The sequence below is a fragment of the Balaenoptera ricei genome, chromosome 9, assembly GCF_028023285.1.
Source record: "Balaenoptera ricei isolate mBalRic1 chromosome 9, mBalRic1.hap2, whole genome shotgun sequence".
NCBI classification, from domain to species: domain Eukaryota; kingdom Metazoa; phylum Chordata; class Mammalia; order Artiodactyla; family Balaenopteridae; genus Balaenoptera; species Balaenoptera ricei.
In genome coordinates, this window is record NC_082647.1 from 93512871 (window position 1) to 93530681 (window position 17811).

Below are 17811 nucleotides of genomic sequence, written 5' to 3' on the forward strand. Positions count from 1 at the left end.
ATAGGCACCTACCACACTCTCGATTAGACATTTAGGTTGCTTTCCGTTTTTCCTTATTGTAAACTGTGATGAGTGTATACTTAGGAGAACTCAGGAAAATCGCTCTTTTTGTGGGACCTAGGCCTTCCAAGCAGATTTCTATTATTAATATAATAAGACTCCTTCTCCTTTTCACCATCAGGCTATCTCTTAAATTAGCTCAATCTAGTAGGTGTTAAGTTATAAGCAAGATCAAGCAACTCTGTTACAGTACAATAGTTTGCATTTAGGGACAAATGTTGTATTTGACCTTTAAGACCATAACTGTCTTACAGCGATGTAATTCGAGGATGCAGGAGTGGTCCAGTCCATGCATGTCCGGCCATTGTTGACAAGACACTCAACTGTATCTGGATAGTCCCATAAAAATCAGACCCCTGGGCTCTCTCTCTCTCCAGGACAGCCTTGCACAATAGGATGCAGGTCAGTATGATGTGTTACAACTTCGGGAACCTAGAGAAAGCACTGCTTTCCTCTCCTGTGGATCTGAGGCAGACCCTGTGATCTTGGGAGACGCACAGACATCCAGATGCTCCCAATTCTCTCCACTGTCAGTATGCTCTGCCTCTGTTCTTGGAGTGGTGAGAGTTATAACCCTTACTCTGTCTTGGGGTAGGGACCCTCATCTTTCCATCCCACTGAGTCAGCAGAGGGCTGGAGGTGGCATGAAGCTTGCTTTTCATTTTATCATGTATCGTGAGTCTGTATTCTCCATGTAAGGGCTCACTTGATTAGAGGAAAAAGAACCAGATTTTAGTTCCAACTGGAGTAGTAGGAAATTACTCTGATTTTCTTCTGTCAGGATTAATCTCTCTATATGGTTAGATTTCTTTCCAGAAAGATGGTACCAATTTACATCTCCACTAATCATATATGAAAATGCCTGTCTCCCTACACCCTTATGAATAATTCTCATTTTTAATATTCATTAATTTGACAGATGAAAGGTGGCAGTTTCTTATTTTAAATGTGTATTTCTTTAATTGCCTGTGAAATGGAACATATTTCCATGTTCACTGCCAGTTGAATTTCTTTTGTGAATTTTCTATTCTTGTTCATTGCCCATCTATTTCCCTACATGTTTTTTTTAATTAATTAACTAATTTATTTATTTTTGGCTGCATTGGGTCTTCGTTACTGCACGCGGGCTTTCTCTAGTTGCGGTAAGCAGGGGCTACTCTTTTTTTTTTTTTTTTAATTATTCATTTATTTATTTATTTATGGCTGTGTTGGGTCTTCCTTTCTGTGCGAGGGCTTTCTCCAGTTGCGGCAAGCAGGGGCCACTCCTCATCGCGGTGCGCGGGCCTTTCACTATCGCGGCCTCTCCTGTTGCGGAGCACAGGCTCCAGACGCGCAGGCTCAGTAATTGTGGCTCATGGGCCCAGTTGCTCCGCGGCACGCGGGATCCCCCTAGACCAGGGCTCGAACCCGTGTCCCCTGCATCGGCAGGCAGACTCTCAACCACTGCGCCACCAGGGAAGCCCAAGCAGGGGCTACTCTTTGTTGCGGTGTGTGGGCTTCTCATTGCGGTGGCTTCTCTTGTTGTGGAGCATGGGCTCTAGGCACACGGGCTTCAGTGATTGTGGCTCACGGGCTCTAGAGTGCAGGCTCAGTAGTTGTGGCTCACAGGCTTAGTTGCTCTGCAGCATGTGGGATCTTCCCGGACCAGGGCTCGAACCCGTGTGCCCTGCGTTGGCAGGCAGATTCTCAACCACTGAGCCACCAGGGACGTCCCTCCCTACATGTTTTTAAGTGTTATATATATTTTTAAAGATTATATTTTATTTATTTATTTGGTTGCTCTGGGTCTTTGTTGTGGTAGGAGGGCTCCTTAGTTGCTTCTCACTGACTCCTTAGTTGTGGCTCGCAGCCTTTTTAGTTGTGACACGCGAACTCTTAGTTTTGGCACACATGTGGGATCTAGTTCCCTTACCAGGGATCGAACCTGGGCCCCCTGCATTGGGAGCGTGGAGTCTTAACCAGTGTGCCACCAGGGAGGTCCCAAGTATTATATTTTTAAAGATTCAACATTTTATATTGATCATTTAGAAAAATCAGAGTGGAAGTATAGAGCGGTATAATGAAACTCTAGTCTCCAGTTCTGATCATTTTGCTACATTATTTATTCTGTGGTGGCAAAGTTTTCATTCATAACTGAAATCTAGAAAGGCTGCAAAAGCTTAAATTAAGATAGTGATCTAAGTTTTCTTCTTCCAGCGTTTTGATCAAACAGGTCACCAATGCTCTTCTTCCTGCCCTGCCTGCCCTCTGGTGGAGGTGCCAAAGAGCAGGCCAGGAGAGCAAGCCAGCCATAAACTCTGGGGGGGGGGGGGGCGGGGGCGGGGTAGGGGGGGCGGGGGAACAGGGGATAGGGAGGGGGGGACCAAGGTATGCCTAAATGGCAAACCAGACCCTGAATAATTAAAGAGCCAGTGTTTGACTTAACAAACCTCTTTTCCTTGGTTTCTCTAACCTTAAATAGGGATGACAGAATTTACCACAAGGCAATTATTCCCAAACTGGCACTTCTCAATAGGTACTGCTTACCACCTTTGGTTTTGCTGAACTGATAATTCCTGCACAGGAAAAACATTTTTTCCCACAATTCTATATCTGGGAAAAAACACAAGATGGTAAAGTATAAAGACCTAGGAAGTAAGGGTTCCGATCCCAGCTCTAGCACTTGCTAATTAGTTGGGTGCCATTGGATAAGTCCCGTAAACTCTCTGAGTCTGGGTTTCTTTATCTGTAAATTAAGAACAATGATGCTAATGAGTCTATTTTGAGGCTCAAATGAGATAATGGTAGTGAAAGTGCTTTGTAAATAATAACCACTCTACAGATCTAGGGTAATATTAATAGTGTTGACAGCTCTTCTCTCTCTGAATCAATGTTTAACTTGACTTAGTTGCCTTTGTATGTTAAAATAAGAAATAATCAGTTTATCCTTTTAATCTTAGCAAATAAATGGAGCCTTTGGTCTTAGATCCATAGAAGAGGCAAATTACATGTCCTGATGTGACCCAGGTCTCTGTGGGTACTCTCTAGATCTCGCTTTCATTTTGCTTTTAATTACAGCAGTAAAGAGTGGAAGGTTTAAAATGACACTTTTCAGAACTAGTCATTATTTAGTGACTCTATATTTCAAAAATATTGCTCATGTCTTTAAAATAAATTATCAGTTTCTTTTATTGTTACCTTGGCCTAAATATAAATTTATTGACAGGGTGACGATAATGGTTTTTAGTTTTGTTTTTTTAAAACATTTCCTTGAATCTGTAATAATTTAGAAGATTTAATTATTTAAATATTAAATGTTTAAGTTAAATGTTTAAGTTGCATATACATTTTGTTCTGTGTGACTAAAGATAAATGTGAAGATATATAAAATTATGTAACTAGAAGATTTGAGAGTTCTGCACTCCTGTCCCTGCTATGTACACAATCTTTCCGCCCTCCTGCATCCCACTGTAGTGCGATATACTAGAAGAAAAACAAAAAAGGTAGCTATTTGAAAAGAGAGAAAACTGTCAAAGGTACCTGGTCTGAGTCACCATTATTCTTGCCTCGGTATTCACAGTAACCACCTATCTGATTTTCCTATTTCTGTCTGTTCTTAGAATAGCAGCCCCAATGATTCTGTTAAAATCCAAGTCAGATAATGTCACTTACATGCTCAAAAACCTTCGATGGCCTTTACTCCTCAGTCTTCTTTTCCTGCCCACCCCTACACTCCCTCAGTTCAGCCACACTGGCCTTCTTGACCCTCAGGTCCACTTCAGCCTTGCCCTGGAAGGTGCTTCCCTCAGGTATCTGCAAGAGTGGCTGCCTTACCTCCTTCAGGTCTATTCGTCTTCTCAGTGGCGACTTCCATGTCACCTCTTTTAAAATTGCAACTGTCACCCCACCCCTATATTCCTTACTTCTATAACACATTACCATTCAGCATACAATATGTTTACTTATTTCTTTTGTTTATTATCTATAATATCTTCTTCTTTCCCCTCTAGAATGTAAGCCCCAGGAGTGCAAATGGTTATGTCTGTTTTGTTAATTGCTATATCCTCAAAACCCAGAAGAGTGCCTGGCTCATAGTAAGTGTTCAATAAATGTTTGCTGAATGAATGGATGAATAAAACAACGATAAGTCATGGTCTTATTTAATTTGCAACACTGTGAAAATGACAAAATTTTCATCAAAAACTTTTTAAAAAGTCACAGAAACTTTGGATATCCTCTGAGGTTGAGACCTATTACTATAACATCTAAAGCATCAGTGTTCTCTTATATTTTGGGCATTCTGTGTCTCAAGAATTAAGATCTTCTTTAATCCATCACTGTCAAGTTTAATGTAAGTATAACTGTGTAAACCACTCCTAATTTGTAATGAAAGGAGGGAAGAATTGAATAATAGTGAAACATCTTTCCTTTGCTTTCTTTGACACTGTAATCTGCTGACGTTAGTTTTGGCCATCCATTTTCTGACTTCCTTTTCTCTCCTGTTTCCAAAATATAGGTATTAACAAAGAATCTTGCTTGGGTTTCTTCTTTTGCTTTGCATGCTCTTATCCAGTTTTATGGCTTCTATTTCCTCCTTTTTTAGATTGTTCTCAAATCTCCAAGCCCAATCTTGATGTTTCTTATTGGCTCCCAATTCTACATGTACCAGGCTGGTTATATCTACCTGGCCATCTTTCAAGTTCTCAAACCTCACACATCTAAAACTACATTAATCTTTTTCCTTTAAAACTGGTTCCTGTTCCAGTGACCCATTTGTGTTAATGACTCTGCCTTCTTCCAAGTTTGGAAATACTTCCAAGGTCTGTAATCGTTCATGACTTGTTTCACACTATCATTTGTCAAGCCTTGCTGGTTATACTTCTAGAATATCTCTTGAATCATCTTCTCCTTTGCTTTCAGTGGATCAGGGATGGGGCCTGAAATTCTGCATTTCTAATATTCTTCTGAATCAAGCTGATGGTGCTGGTCTAGGCTTTGGTAAGCAAGGGCCTGCTCTAGGCTGACAGCGGCCACCTGACCTAGTTGCCTGCTTCCCAGTCCATGGCCAAATCTAAGAAAGACTCAATTCTCTTTCAAAAATAGAGATTGGATATTGCCTAGTCTTGTTTGAAAAGAGAAAAGGTCTTTTCTATGTCATAGAAGATTTGGAAAGTTACAGAGACAGAAGATAAAAAATTCAAATCAGCCACATTGGTCAATTAAAAATTAATCATTAACACTTTGAGATATAGATATAGATATATAGATATATAGATATATATCCTTTTAGTTGTTTCTTTCTAAACAAGTAAAATATGTTCAGGTTATATCTGTATTTTTCAAACACCAAAGGGATCATTTATATCTTTCTTTTGTTGCCCAATGTATAGATTTGCTAAGTGTATTGAATCCCCTGACTTACAAAGTAGAATCTGCCTTTTCTATATGATAAAAACACTCAATGCTCCTTTGCTCACTCTACCTTATATCTGGGAACTGGGGACTTGGTACAACCAAGCAGATGCATCCTCTCTAGGCTCTGATTCAGGACCTGGTGACTCAAAGCAGCAGGGATGACGCAGAATCCGTTCTGACCACGGCCCAGCAGTGATGGCAGCTGCATCCGGTTTCCAGTGGCAGCAAAGACAGCTGTTCTGGGGCAGTGTGCAGTGTCCAACATCTGAGGACTTGGCAGTGCAAGCCATGGAGTCAGTCAGTGCTTGGCAGCTGTGGTGATGACTTCACAGGACCAGCTCTGCAGAGTGCTTTGGGTGTGGTTCTTGCCCTGTGGTTTGTCTTCCCAGCTTTACTTCTTAAATTAGCTTAAAAGTTGAATTAATTTACTGGCAACAAGTGCTAATGATGTTAACAATAACTAACTCTTAGATAGATATTAACAGTAACTAACTTTAGATAGTACTTATTATGTGCCAAGCAAATTTCAAAGTGCTTTATGTATATTAATTCATTTAATTTTTACAACAACCCTATGACATATATACTGGTATTATTCCCATTTTACAGATGATGAAACTGAGTTGCAGAGAGGATAGGTTACGTGTTCAATGTCACACGACTGTAAATGGTGGCTCTGAAACTCAAACCCAGTGAGTCTGACCTCGTTCTTAAGAGCTCTGATACATGTACTGTTTTATAACCTAATTTTTTTCATGTAACAGAAATTTTGTAGGCATTTCCATGTTATTAAATATTCCTCTAAATATTTAAAGTAGCTGCATAGTGTTCAGTTATAAGGGTGATTCATGATTTATTTAACCAACTTGCTATTGTTAGACATTAAGTATATTCTGGTAGCTAAACTTCTTTTTTTTTTTTTTCGGTTAATATCCATGGCCGTTTCCCTAGGATACAGTTCTAGGAGTGAAACGCTTGGTCAAAGGGTATTTTGATTGCCTTCCAGAAATATTATTCCAGTTTACACATGCAGCAGTGTATGGGAGCATCCTGTTTCCCTGAGCCCTTATTTGCACTGAATATTATCATTAGATTTTTTAAACTTGTGGTACTGAAAATGATACATAGTTTTCTTTTAAACCCAAAATTATTTAAACATTTAAAAATACATTTATTGGTATTTGTTTAAAGTTCCTTTTTTGAATTGACTGCCTTCATCACCTATGGGATAAAGTTGAAACTTAGAAGGCAATTCAAGGCCTTTTCTACTCTGACCCTAACTACTTTTCTAACTAATTCTCCAAAACATTCACCCAACACACCAGTGGGGATTATTTTGTATTAGTTGGAGCCATATGAATGTGCTATTTTTCTAGGCCAAAAAGTGGTTGACTATTGACAGTTTTATATGGTTAAACCTTATAAATTTCCAAAACATTTGCTCTCCCACTAGAGTGTTTTCACAAATGTCCTTTGCCTTTCTCTGCTTGGTGAAATCCTTCATGTTCTTTATGAGGCTGAGTTCACTGGTCACGTTCCCTATTCCTTTGCCATCCATATCCTGTTCTTTCACTCTGGCTGAGGTTACTGTAAATCACCCCTCTTCATTATTTCCACTCTGCTCCTTTACTATCAAAGCTGTAGAATGGTCCCAGGGTATTGCAGCTGGATAATATGTTTGCATCTGCCTGGCAGAGGCCAAGGCCTCTGCTGCTTTTTGCCAGCAGAGACTCTGTCTTATTTATTTTGGCAGCCACAAAGCTACCAAAGTTTCAGGCTCATAGCGGATGCACAACAAATATCTGTTGACTTGAAGAACCAGTAACTTTAGGGCCCAGGAATTGCCTTACTAGCCACATATTAATTGCAATTTCCTTCCATGCTAAGTAAGGAAGAGCATGTGTAACACCCTCTAACATCTTCTAATATGGTTGGTTGGTATTGTGTATGGAATTGGTCCTCCTTAGTTTGAATCCTCCATCCTTATAATTTTTTTCCTATATTTTCAGATGTGGTCATTATATTGCAAATCAATGCAATTAATTTATTCCATGGCACAATTCTCAAGGATGAAAGAACACAATTCTCTTACTAGCTAAATAAGTAATCAGTTTACTTCCAAGGAATAAATTTTATTTTTTCCCTTTTAACCGTATTCACCTTTTTTCTTGGTGAACTTTCAGGAACTTTTAGTGACTTCCAGGAAATACTAATGCTAATGCTAAAGTTATAATATTATGACAAGATTCAGGAATCATTAAAAGTAAAAATGTTTCTAAATAAACATTAAAAATCTTTAAACTGAATCTTATTAAGACAAAGTCTTCTGTTTATAAAAGAGATACATAGCAGAGTCAATATAAATTGCACTTACAGGGAGAAAATCGTGGAATCATAGAACTTTAAAGGTAGAGAAGATCCCCAAGGTTCTCAGTATGTACTCTTTGGTGGAAAAATACCAAGTGAGAGTGGAGGAGAGAAGGTAGAGTTCAGCTTTGACTCCATATTCCCCCACCCAGTTAACTTTCAAGTGATGATTCAACCTTTGCTCATCTTCTCACATCTACGTGTCCTGCCCTCACCATGGCTTGAATAAGTTCAAGTAGAAACAGTGTCGGGATTTCCCTGGTGGTCCAGTGGGTAAGACTCCGTGCTTCCAATGCAGGGAGCCAGGGTTTGATCCCTGGTCGGGGAACTAGATCCCGCATGCATGTTGTAACTAAGAAGTCCACGTGCCACAACTAAGAAGTCCACATGCCGCAACTAAAAAAGATCTCGCATGCCACAACAAAGATCCTGCGTGCCGCAACAAAGACCCAGTACAGCCAAATTAAATAAATAAATATTAAAAAAAAAAAAGAAGAAGAAGCAGTGTCAATGTCAGACCTCCTTCGTGTTTATAGTCAGAAGGGACTGGGTGCCCTGGCTCTGACCTTTTCTTTCCCGCTGGTCATTAGGCATGTGTGTACTCAGTTTTGCCTTTTGTAAGTGGGTTCCTCTAACCAGGGAGCTGGTTCAATTACCAGACCCAAATATCCAGAAGATCTGTTTGAGATTTTAAACCAGGGGGTAGAATGTTATAATAAAAAAGACAGATAATAACTATTGGCAAGAGTATGGAGAAATTGGAACCCTCCTACACTGCTGGTGGGAATGGAAAATGGTACAGCTGCTTTGGAAAACAGTCTGGCAGTTCTTCAAATAGTTAAACATAGAGTTACCATATGATTTAACAATTCCACTTCTAGGTATACAGAAGAGAAATGAAAATATATGTCCACACTAGAGCTTGTGCTTGTACATGAATGTTCTTTGCAGTATTATTCAGAATAGCCAAAGAGTAGAAAAAACCTAAATGCCCATTAGCTGATAAATAGATAAATAAAATGTGGAATGCTATTCGGCAATTAATAAGAATGAAGTAACTGATACATGCTACAGCATGGGTGAACCTTGAAAACATGCTAAGTGAAAGAAACCAGTCATAAAAGACCACATATTGTACGATTCTATGTGAAATTTCCAGATAGGCAAATCTATACGGACAGGAAGTAGATTAGTGGTTGCCCAGAGTGCTGGCTAAGCGGGGTGGGGTTTCTTTTTGGGGTAATGAAAATGTTCTAAAATTGATTGTGGTGTTAGATGTACAAGTCTGTAAATATATTAAAAGCGATTAAATTACATACTTTAAATGGGTGGATTGTATAGTATGTGAATTATATGTTAATAAAATTGTAAAAAAGAAAAAAGGGGTGTGTGTTCTTTTCATTTAATTTTGTCTCCTAGCCCTTCTCTGACTAGCTGGATATTCTCAGCCTAACTTCACATTTGCTTCAACCTTTAATTCTGCTTAAAGTCCAGCCAATCGCTAATGTAACAGGGTAGAAATTTAACTCACACTACAACTCAGACACAAAGAGAAAATGTAAGTTCTTTCTTTGGTCTGTAATTAGTCTGGCTTTCCTCCTGAAGCCCAACTGATGGATAGTGGGAAAAATGAATGGCATGTTTCATCCTCAGTCTCTGGGAGGCCACTATGGTGGAAGGAATGGCTGGGAATGATCTACCTGCAGCTAACACATACTATTCTTGCTGCAACTAGATCCACTCAAATGACCAATGGATCAATGGACAGTGTGGTGCTACATATGTATGATTCTGAATTGTTGTCTTGATTCTTGATTCTGTGCCTTACTTTGGCCTCTGTTTTTTTCTGTGATTCAAGACTTGCTTTGAACTCTGGATGTGTGTGCTCCATAACTCACAGTGGCTCTTCTGACTTCTGACTACTGGCTCTGTTTTGAGCACTGGCTCCCAAGCAATGCCTATGATCTGGGTCTGCTGTATTCCTGTACTTGGTCACAAAGGTTCATTGTTTCATTCTCCTAGTCATGGCTTCTTATGCCATTTCTATGATCAGTAGCTAGCTAGGGTGATAAATGATCATTTTGTGGTTTCCTGAAGCCTTAGAGTTTAATAGAATACAGACACATTTTCCCTTCTTCTGAAACTATATTTAAAAGCACTCTAAAGTGTTTTAAATAAATTTGCCATGTTTTTATAATTTTGTATTAATGATGCTATGAGTACTTATTTTACTAAGCTCTATTTTTTTTTTCTTTTTTTTTTTTCTTTTTTTTTTTTTGGGCAAGAGGGCTATTGGTGCTTCGAATGGAGGGAGGTACAGAATAGTATTGTATAATATTAGCTGATCCAGGAGGGAGATAAACTGCGATGTATGTGTGTGCTTTTAAAATTGTTTTATCTTGGCCAAACCAAGTCAGTGATGTGACAGTTTGGAAAGGAATTTGGAGTACTATATTAATTGAAAAAAAATCTGTGTATAAGTAGACCCAAGCAGTTCAAACCTGTGTTGTTCCAAGGTTAACTGTATTTACTGGCTATTTTGAGCAATTTTTATTCTGAAAATTATTATATTCTATAAACCAAAAATATTTCAAAATTGATATTCATTCAGGACTGAATAGTGTCCTACATTCTGAGAGCCAATGCCTGGGCAGTCTTTTTTTTCTTAACAAATAATACATTATTTTGGAAAGCACAACCCAAATTTTAAAATATTTAACATTATATGAATGCATGTTGAGTTTACAAAGAGACAACCTTGATTAAAATATTTGACTACTAAATGAATAGGGATTTGAGAATGTATTTTTTTTTGAGAACATTTTTTTTAAAATTTATTATTTATTTATTATTTATTTTTGGCTGTGTTGGGTCTTCGTTTCTGTGCGAGGGCTTTCTCTAGTTGTGGCAAGCGGGGGCCACTCTTCATCGCGATGCTCGGGCCTCTCACTATTGAGGCCTCTCTTGTTGCGGAGCACAGGCTCCAGACGCTCAGGCTCAGTAGTTGTGGCTCACGGGCCTAGTTGCTCCGCGGCACGTGGGATCTTCCCAGACCAGGGCTCGAACCCGTGTCCCCTGCATTGGCAGGCAGATTCTCAACCACTGCGCCACCAGGGAAGCCCAAGAACGTATTTTATAGGCTCTTTTATTCACTAGAAGCTATCTTTGTGTTTATTATATACATACATGTAAATTTGAAATTTGGGGATATATATGTAAATATATAAAAATAAATATGCATATATAAGTAAATAATAAATACATGTATACATTCTTAGGTATGTTTCCCCAAGATTCAACTAGATGTAATTTTCACATTATCACCTTAATCAAAATCATACCTGTTAATTCATAAATTATACCTGTTACTTCACAAAGAAGTGAAAGGTTGATAATGACAATTTAAAACAAGTGTACTCTTTTGAGTATTTATTTACTTATTCAGATATTCAAAAGTATTAAGAGGTATAAAAAATGCCTGAGCCATTTCTAACAACTCTAAAGCAGCCAGAAGAAATACTAATAAAACATGTGGTGAAATTACATAGATCACTAGACCTGAAAAAATGTGATAATGATAGACAAAAAACATCCAAGAAAGAAAAGAAAAATTGGAAATGAGAAGAAGAATGAAACGCTGAAGGACTCATCTAACCAAAGCCCTGGATGGATCATTGGCCAGTCAGTGTGGAAGGGTGTAACATAGGAAAAATGTGTTTATACAACTTAAGCACTCACTGCAAGGACTTTATGTATTATTCTCACACGACTCATACCTCTCATTCCATTTGTATCAATTAGGATGCAGATTAGACAGACTGCTGTATCAAATGGGCCCAACATATAATGACAGGTAAAATCCAGGGTCTATAACGTGGCTTGACAGTGTCTGGGACTGAGGCTCCTTCTATTTTGTGGCTTTGACATTCTTGAAGATGTTGCCTTTATCATTCACACCACTGAAGTTGGCTCACTACCATACCAACTGGGTCCACATTCCAGCCAGTGGGAAAAGGAAAAGGGGGCGCAGAAGGCCATGTGAAACCTGGCATGGTTATTAGAAAGGGAAATGAAAGAGAAAGAAACCTGACAGTGTGTCCAATATAGTTTAAGAATAGTTAGATTTGGGAATTTAAACAGTCCCTTAGGCAATGCTATGTCTTTCTAGGAAAAAATAGTCAACCTCTGAGCTATCCCCATCCTGTTTGTCTCCTTAAGGTGCCTGTTGTAAAGGGAAGAGAGATGTGGTTTATGTGTCCCCATTGATGTGGGATGAATTGAGGAGATTCGGCTGCTCACCAGGTTTCAGCAGGGGTCAGTCATTGAAATGGTCTCTTTCCAGGGCTCTACATAAAAATCAAGGACAAACTCCTCTGCCCTTGGTTTGACTTTCACTTTTTCAACACAGTGGTCCCTGGACCAGCAGCCTCAGCATCACCTGGGAACTTGTGAGAAATGCAAATTCTCGAGTCCTACCCTAGACCTACTGAGTCAGAAACTCTGGGGGTGGAGCCCAGCAGCTGGCCTTTAACAGGTACTCTAGGTGATTTGAGACACATTAAAGTTTGAGAACCATGGATTTAACGCAATTCATTGAAAGGAGAAATCAGAATGCATGCTCAACTGACTGACTCTCTTTTTCTCTTGGTCTCTCTCTTCTTTTTACAATTCCCTGGGACTAAAAAAAGTAAGCTTTCTGTTTACTTCCCCTGATGCAATATCCTACTACCAACATTTCAGAGCAACATCCCATAATAAAACAAACAAACAAACAAAACTTGTGAGAATGGGCTCTTTGAGTTTGGTTGGAATAAGGTACTTGGAAAATAACCTGGATTGCTGCATGATTCTATTTTGAATGCCAGAAGCTATTACTTCTGCTTTTGCATTCCTTCTTTAAGATATACTAATTTCCCGCCCCCTCCCCTGTTGGATACCAGGAACTGACCATGCCAATGGTCCTGTTCTCAGAGCAGTAAGAGAAGAGCATATTATTTATTATTATTATTTTTTAAATTTATGGTAAGTTTTTTATTTTTTTTTAATTTATTTATTATTTTATTTATTTATTTTTGGCTGCTTTGGTTCTTTGTCGCTGTGCACGGCTTCCTCTAGTTGCGGTGAGCGGGGGCTACTCTTAGTTGCGGTGTACGGTCTTCTCATTGTCGTGGCCTCTCCTGTTGCGGAGCACGGGCTCTAGGGTGCATGGGCTCAGTAGTTGTGGGACGCAGGCTCAGTAGTTGTGGCTCACGGGCTCTAGAGCACAGGCCCAGTAGTTGTGGCGCATGGGCCTAGTTACTCCACGGCATGTGGGATCTTCCCGGACCAGGGCTCGAACCTGTGTCCCCGGCATTGGCAGGCGGATTCTTAACCACTGTGCCATCAGGGAAGCCCCGAGAAGAGCATATTATTTTTCCAGGTATTAACCAGTTACATATACTCACTTTTGCCCGAAGTCTACACTTAAATTTGATGAGAATGATGAAGAGGACTGGCTGCCTGCTCCTATATGCTCCACAGAAGGAAATAGTACAGGGCAACAAAAACAGAGAAATGGCCAAGACAGAGAATGTCTAATTCTGGCTCTGTTTCTGTCCCAGCATCCTCAGTGAAGTGCATAGTTTCCCCAGATTATGAAATAGAGATAACATTCTGAACGCAACATTACATAAAAAGGCAATTATTTTTACTCCTTCTTCTTCACAGAAATAGTCATTGGTCTTCCTTCTCAGTGCGAGTTAGAATTTATACTGCCTGAACAGAAAATATTTCAGTTTCCTTGGGAGAGAGTCGCCTAGTAAACAAAAAATGTGTGGGATGTTGAACTCATAATTATCTAAAAGGAGTAACTAAATATGCTACATTAATATGGTTTTAGATTGGATGTTGTCATTTTCTGTGACTAGGAGATTGAGAAAGAGACATGATTCTTGTCTGCACCTAATCTATTCTCTATGTCTAACCTTTTGAATAATCATTTTAAAAATGTAAATTGCATACTCCCCTATTTTGGGGCTTCCCATTGCATTCAGAGTCCCCTTCAATCTCCAAGGCTCCACAGGTTCTGCCCTTGTGTTCTTCCACAGTGTCATATCAAGGCTTCTCTCCCCAGCTCCCCACCCCCGGCCCTTGCTCATATTGGCTTTCTTTCCATTTCTTGAAAGAACCAAATTCTTTCCCACCCCAGAGCTTTGCGGTATGCCCTTTGCCAGGAATGTCCTTTCCCTAACCCTTCACAAAGTTAGTTCTCACTTACTCTTAATTTCTCAGAGAAACATCTCTTCCTCATCTCTTACTGACCATTTGCCTTCATATGGATTGTCACAGTTTGTAGTTATGTATTAATTTGGTGCTTTTTTTCGTCGAAATTAGATTATAAACCCTGTAACATCAGGGATCATGTCCATTTTGCTTCCCTCCCTACAACCAGCATAATGCCTTGCACATAGGAGGTGTTAAGTAAATATTCGATGATTGGATTACCAAATAACATACAGCAAAATGGACACTGTAGTTTGAAATATAAATGATAAATTATCCTGAAATGTTAAGATTACAATGTATTGAATTTGATTATTCAACAAATGGGTTGAATTCCAAAATTTGCAAACTGGTTATTTGACACTCAGATTACGTTTCTCTAACAGAAAAACTCACTGTCGGTTCAGGCTTGGGTCCACCAAAAGTAATAGTTACAGGTCTTCTGCAAGATCAAGACCTTGGTTTCCAATCAGGATTCCTAGTTTTCAGCCTGCGCATAATTTTTAAGTACTTTATTTTTGTGAAATTAAGATAGAAATGATGGATTCAAAAGGTGATTTTTAATTTTCTTCTCTCTCAGTGTCTCTTTCATGATTTGAATGTTTGCATGAGGAGAAACATTGCTGTCAAGCTGTGCTCAGGATAAGGGATAGCCTTAAGAAGCTGGGAAAAAGGATAGCTTCCAAAAGTAGTTTGGAAGGAGATCTGTCAGCACACCACTGTAGCTCCTGTTGTAGAAATATGTTTGTGTGTAAGTGGACTGGGGGTAGGGGGTTGGGGAAGAAGAGAACGACTGCTCCAAGGAAAGGGAGTGACCCTGGAGTTGGTCCCTTGTACACTGCAGTATTCAACTGTTTAGTCACAGTGGCAGCTGCACAGCCCTAACTACCATTGGAATGCTGGCTCTCAAAGACCTCGTCAGTGGCATGAAGTGGCCACCCACAAGTGCAGATGTGTTACTTAAAGGGCCTAATATTGTTGCTCTCTCCCCTAGAGGTCAGTTCAAATCAAACTCAGTTTTGGTTTCAAGTCTGTCCCAGAACTATAGAAACATATTAGGCTCGCAAAGGCCTAAGTGGCTTAAAAATTTCCTGACCAGAACAGGAATTTCCACTACAACACCCCTGACAGGTGTTCCTCCAGCCTTTGTTTGAATACTCACCTCCTTAACAGTCAGTCCACTTCATATTTGGACAGCTCTCATTGTTACATCTTTCACTTCCTTATGCTGTAATGAAATCTGGCTCCCTGGACTTTCACCCCATTTGTCTTTGTTCTGCCCTTTGGAGGTATGCAGAATATGTCTAATCTGTCTTCAACATGATAGTTCTTTAGACATTTGAAGACAGCTGTCAGATCCTCTCCCCTAAATTCTCTCTATCCCAGGTAAAATAGCTTCAGAGCTTTCTGTTGTACCTTTTATATAGTGTTATTAATGTGGAGAGTATACGAGCAACAGCCCTAGGCAGACCTGAGTTCTGTCAACTTGTTTATTCAATTATCTATTCTCTTTGCATTTATTCCCACTAATAAGTAGAATAAGTATGATAAATCCTATAAAGGAGAGGCACACTAGAGGGGAGTTTGACTAAGGTAGGGGAATTCAGCTAAGACTCTCTTAGGAGGTCAAGATTGAACCGACCTGATGGATTGGTAGTCGTTAACAAGGTGAAGAGAAGAGGAAGTGCTTTCCAGGCAGAAGGAGCAGTATGTGAAAAGGCCCTGTGGCGGGTATGGCATGTGATGGAGGCATCACTTATCCTCTTGATTTAAGTTGATTTAAGTTCTGTATATATGCAAAGATGGATTATAATAGCTTCTTCCCTATGGAAGAATTTGTTCCTGTGATATTATTCATAATAAGACAATCCATTAACCCAGTCAGGCCTGTTCCTTCACTGTTTCACCAACAGACATCACCACTTCTGTCCTTTTGCTTCTGCTTTTCCCTTTCTAGAAATGTCTCTCCTTTTCTGTTTATCTAATCCTTGCAATCTTTACTGTCTATCTCCAGTTCTAACTCCTCTGGGAAGCTTCCCTTCGCACTCAGCCTCAGGTCCTGTCTGTGGTATAACGGTTAAACGCAGGATTTTGTAGTCCTGGGACTTGAGTCCAGGTTTGATTACTGACTACCTGGTCGCCTTAGGCAAATTACTTAATTTCTCTGATATTCAATTTCCTTATCTGGACAAAAGAGGTAATAACAGTAACTACTTCATTAAAGTGGTAGTGAGGATTAAGTGAGATTATATATATAGATATATAATAAGCCCTTCATAGTGGTTCTTGCTTCCTTGTTCTGTACCTCCTCTGTGGCCCACACCAAACTGGCTCAGTAATTTTTTCTAAGACTGACTCTAAGGATAGAGGAGCAGCGAGGAAGCCATTTGCTTTGGTCCCAGGTATTTGAAATCTCCAGCTCTCCAGCTATCTATTGCTACTGCATACCCAGTGGAAGTGCTCTTGCAGTAAGGCTTGGTGCGCCTGCACACACAGCCTCTGAGCTACTCACTGGCTGATCCAGTTACCTTACAGCTCCCCAGGTTGTGTCACCATGTACAACCAAACCAGCCCAGGAAATTGTAGAAGGCAAGTTATATTCATGCTTTAAATGGCAAGTAAAATTATTTTTCAGAATGTCACATCCAAGACTTTTTTGAATTAATGATTCTTCTGCGGAATCCTATTTCATGAATATAGCTTGATGATTTTTAATAACAGAAAAACAAATTATTTAATTAATAAACGAACAGGTTTTAAAAGAACTTACATTCAAATGACATTAACTGTGAAATTCTAGTATTATCTTTAAAAAGATTGCAACCTATATGTCAAGACTGCTGTCAAGGTTATAGTGGAAGGATATTGAATTTCTATCTCAAAAAAAGAATGGAAATGTGCTAAATTAAGTCCATTGATTTAAGATTTTTTATGTTTACAGACTGCAGACAATTGTGGTTCAATATTGCAAGTGATTTTCTTCTTTGTAGAATTAAAAGAATCTGCAAAATAGAAACTAAATCAATGCTGCAGTTGCAATTTAAAATACAACCCCTTACCAGTACCACTCTGCATTTATTTCATACTTCAGATACTTCTCATACCCTGCTGAGGTCAGGGACTATAAAAGACATTTTAATGCATGTCTAGTTCTGCAATCAATAAAGCTAATTTAAACTATCCTCTAACAAGTGAGATAAAGATTAGTATTTAGGTCTGGGATTAACAAGTGGAAATAGGCCATTCTGTGATATCCTGAGGGACACAGCACAGTTCAGTGTTTAAGGCTCAAAGAAAATCTATTTTGAGTCAAAAACTCCATCATGGACAGGCTTGTATCCCATTAATGATGATATCTTTATCTCCTGTTCCTGAAACATCATCTCTCTATTGTGATATAACACATCTTTCCCCCATCAGCCTCAATACTATCAACTGAATTTTTCTGCCCTTCCCTTTGTTTTTGAAACAGAGCCTCCAGTCACATTTACTTTGATTACTGTTTTGACAGATACTAAAACCAAGATCAGTGTGCCTGTTATTCTGTTGCAACCATTTTGACTATAAGTATTCAAATAGTACATAAAATCTTACTGAAGCACTTAATTCAGAATTTGAAAATTTGTGTGCAAAAACACCACTACCGTGACTCTGTAGAGTTCAAAACGGGCCATTTTGCTCCTTTATAAAATTGGTCAAAATGAAAATGTACATTTTGTTCTATTCATT

At 39.2% G+C, this 17811-nt stretch overlaps 1 long non-coding RNA gene across 3 annotated transcripts in view; it reads left to right on the top strand.

Moving 5' to 3' along the window:
* Positions 1-17811, top strand: part of LOC132372071 (uncharacterized) — a 91819-nt gene that overhangs the window by 54118 nt on the left and 19890 nt on the right. For 2 of the 3 annotated variants that reach the window (XR_009505083.1, XR_009505084.1), the window contains one exon: positions 315-462. This is a non-coding gene — a long non-coding RNA (uncharacterized LOC132372071). Of the gene's footprint in view, positions 1-314; positions 463-5575; positions 5890-17811 lie in introns of those variants that run through there. The other variant, XR_009505085.1, reaches the window with a different exon arrangement.